This window comes from Alexandromys fortis, unplaced genomic scaffold, assembly GCF_014885135.2.
Source record: "Alexandromys fortis isolate MF-2015 unplaced genomic scaffold, M_Fortis_MF-2015_v1.1 scaffold_0, whole genome shotgun sequence".
NCBI classification, from domain to species: Eukaryota; Metazoa; Chordata; class Mammalia; order Rodentia; family Cricetidae; genus Alexandromys; species Alexandromys fortis.
In genome coordinates this window covers 24,508,125-24,512,359 of record NW_026067949.1, presented here as the reverse complement: position 1 = coordinate 24,512,359, position 4,235 = coordinate 24,508,125, and positions in this window count along the sequence as shown.

Genomic DNA, 4,235 nt, shown 5'->3' with positions numbered 1-4,235 from the left:
TATGAGTGAGTACATCCCATGTTCCTCTTTTTGGGTCTGGCTTACCTCACTCAGGATGGTGTTTTCTATTTCCATCCATTTGCCTGCAAACTTCAAGAAGTCCTTGTTTTTTACTGCTGAGTAGTACTCTAATATGTATATATTCCATACTTTCTTCATCCATTCTTCAATTAGGTTCATTTTTTCTGTGTGTGTGTATTTCTAGTCTTGTTTGGGGTGTTGTGTTTGTGCAGCTCATTTGAAAATGTAATGTATAATCAAAAATTACAGATTAATGGATAGTCACTTATAGTGGTCAAACTTGTGGTCATGTTGGTTGGCTTTTCTGGGTGTACAGAGATATGTTTCAGTTGGATGGAAATCCTTGGAGGATTTCAGGGACCTACAGGGTATAGCAGTTAGAATGTTTTGAGAACTTGTACTTTTCTCGACAGTGAGACTTGTCTGTTTCAGGTGGCACCAATCTGCTTCAAGAGGTTGATGGATGTTGAAGAAGCTTGTTTTCGAGTTTGCCTTTAGTGTGGCAAAGCCTAGCCATTTGGTCAAGAGAGTGTTCTTCCCTGGACTGCTTGATGGTATGATGTGTGAACTGGACATGCAGGACCCACAGAAAAATGACTGCTGAACTTGCCAAAAGAAGGTGAGACAGTCCTTCAGAGTTCCTGCTCCACCAAAGAAACTGCCAAACATTCTGAAGGACACAGAAGAGAGTGGCTGACAAACTGCCAAATTAGGCAAAACAGTCTTTTAAATTTCTGCTTCATAAAAAGTCTTCCAGATACCATGGGCCTATGGGTTGAAGAAGGATGTTCCAACATTACAGAAGAACTTTGGTTGACTGTCCAGGCAGTGAGATGTCTCTGTCAATTCTAGAGTTTTGGAAGTTGCTTGCAATGTACTTCCTGTTTACTTTGGTGATATTATATCATTTTAGGGTCTTTGTTGGAGTTGAAGACAAATAATTATAGCTACAATTTTCCTTAGTTATGATAAAAAATAAACTAGATATGAAACTTTAGACTCACAAAGATAAAATAGATATTAGAGTATTTTCTTTAATTTTGCCTAAAGTTAAAACCTTCCTTTTTATTTAGACAGAAAAGGGGAGATGATGTGGAATTCCACTTTGTATGTATATTTTTAGGTTTTACTATCATTGGTTAATAAAGAAGCTGCTTTGGTCTATGGCAGGGCAGAATATGGCAGGGCAGAATATAGCAAGGTGGGGAATTCAAGCAGAAATGGAAGAGGAAAGAAGGCAGAGTCAGGGAGAGACCATGTAGCTGCTGAAGGAAAAAGATGCCAGAACCTTACCAGTAAGCCACAACCTTGTGGAGATACATAGATTAATAGAAATGGGTTAATTTAAGATATAAGAGCTAGCTAGAAATATGCCTGAACTGTTAGCCAACCAGTCTTGTTATTAATACAGTTTTTGTGTGATTATTTGGGTCTGGACAGCCAGGAAACAAAAGTACAGTCTCCATTTAGAGAAAGCAGTATGTATTTGAATGTTTAATGCCTGTATATACAAACTCACAAAGTGCATACTTGTTTGTTATTTCCATAATAAAATTTTGGGAGAATCCTCATCATTGTCTTTAAGATGAGTTGGGCCTTTATAAGAATGGAAAAGCTGTATTTCTAGGTCCAAATAATAAATTCCCAATCAAAGTTTGAAAAAATTTATTCTCCTAAACCAGTGGTCAAAGCTACTGTACCAAAATCAGATGGGAACAGTTCCAGGCTCTGAGGGCAATATCGTCTCTTTCCCAGCCCTTTTGTTCTAACATACAATTAAAAATGCAAAACCTATTCTCAGTATGAGAGAGACATAAGACAGGCCTTGTGGACTTGTTAAGTCTCTTTTTTTATTTATATATGTATTTATTTATTTATTTTTGCATGTATTTATTTTATTGTGCATGTGCATGCATATATGTCCACATGTGTCACAGTGTGCAGATGGAGGCCAGAGACAGCATCCGAAGTTGGTTTTCTCTTTCCATCGTGTGGGGTCCGGAACTGAACTCAGGTCATCAGGCAGTTACCATCTGAGCCACCTGACCAGCCCCTGCATCGCTTTTCAGTATTTAGACACACTGACTTCACTCTCCTCCCTACCTTCTGGTGATGCAAGTAAAGGCGGCGGCGGCGGCAGCAGCAGCAGCAGCAGCAAGCCAGGCCATTGTTAACACCCTGCCTCTCGTACAGCACCATTGCTCACTAGCGTTGAGTGGAGAAAGAGCGTCATACATCTGAGCAACGCTGTGGGACCTGGGCATTCTGAACATCATCCTTCATGATTTGCAAAACACATGCTGGTGACAGGAAGAAAGACAGCAGAGAAGAAGCACAGCTCTCTGCTCTTCCCCAGCAAATCATCCCCGGCCTCCTTTTCCTGTTGAATGAGAGATGACTGAGGACCAGATCTTACAAACTGACAAGAGAAGAAGAGGAAATGAGATCAGTCTTCTGACACCTGTGTCCCTGCTGATCTGTAGCAAAGTATTGGAATTATTATATAATTATAGTATCATGATTTTTTTCAGAAATTTCCTAAGAGAAAACGTGAACCCGAGTAACGTGGATGGGGTGCTTCAAACACTGAGGTCTAGAGCTGATTCTTCAGCAGCCAGGCCACAAAGGTATGTACTATGAGTCATTCATAAAAACTTAGTTATGATGCACATATATATATAATCTGCTTTAGGAAAAAAAATTATGATGCAATTGGAAAGTGTTCCAATCCAAACAGCTGAAACACTCACTGCTGGCTGTCTTAACTCTGCTATCTGAGATCTGCAGCCATGCCAAACAGCTCTTTCTCTCCCTCTCTCTTCCAGGAGGTCTGGGATAGCCCAGCTTTGCTAGTAAAATTTCCTTCTGGGAGATTTGTGACCATCACTCAGAGTGTGGGATTTGCAAGAGTCATTTATGGCCGTATGTGTGCGGTTAGAGAGAACTAATTTCTGTAAAATGCTATTTTTATTGCACCAAGAAAATTCTAACAAAATAAACCAATGTGTGAAATATAATTTCTCACTAGAATTATACCAGCCGTCCAGACTCCTAGCCATCACTCATTTTCACATTACATAATTTAAGTTAATTGAACGAACTTCTTGATGGTATAGCTAAACCTCAGAGATTTCGTTACAAGAAAGAAAAATAAGCCATTCATACAAGCAATACTCTTTATAATTAGTGAACGTGGGTTCTTGATTCACTAACAGTCATGTTGTGATCACCTTCTAACTTGTATCTAGTCGAGTCCGCTCCATGGTTTCTAAGAGAAAACATAGTTGTGTGTGGTGGCAGATGGCTGTGATTCCAGTACTTGAGAGGCACAAGTATAAGGACCTCAAGTTCAAAGCCTGCTTGGGCTGCATGGCAATACCCTGCCTAAATCAAAGATTAGTGAAGTGTCTTAGGGTTTCTATTGCTGCAATTAAACACCATACTAAAAATCAGGTTGGGGAGGATAGCACTTCCACAGCACTGTTTATCATCAAAGATAGTCAGGACAGGAATTCAAACAGGGCAGGAACCTGCAGGCAGGAACTGATGCAGAATCCATGGAGGGGTGCTACTTACTGGCTTGCTTCTTCTGACTTACTCAGCCTGTTTTCTTATAGAACCTAGGACCACCAGCCCGGGGATGGAAACACTCACAGTGGGCTGGGCTCTCTTCCATCAATCACTAATTTAAAAAAGCCTTACAGCCAGATCTTATGGAACCATTTTCTCAACCGAGGGTCCCTCCTTTCAGATAGCTCTTGGTTGTGTGTCAAGTTGACATAAAACACTAGCCAGCACATTAAGTAATAGAATAAGATTGCCTTTTGTGGTGAAATGGCTTAGCAGGTAAAGACCTTTGCCACCAGTCCTGGCAAGCTGAGCTTGATCCTGGGGTCCCACCTGGGAGAAGGGAAGAACCACAAGTTTTCCTCTGACCTGTGCACATGCTCCCTGACACACAAGGGCTTACACACACACACACACACACCAAATAAGTGAAATAAATAAATTTAAAAACAAATATTTTAAGATGTCCCTGAATATGCAGTTCACAAGATGACAGCTAATTTATCATTATTTTATTTGGCGAGAAAAGTCTTTCAAATTATTTTAAGATATTAATCTATGCTGCTGTGTGTGCTGGACTTGCATTGCCTTGTTTAGTAATACTGTGTCACCATTGAAAGACTTGGAATCTCAGTGAGCTTGTCCAA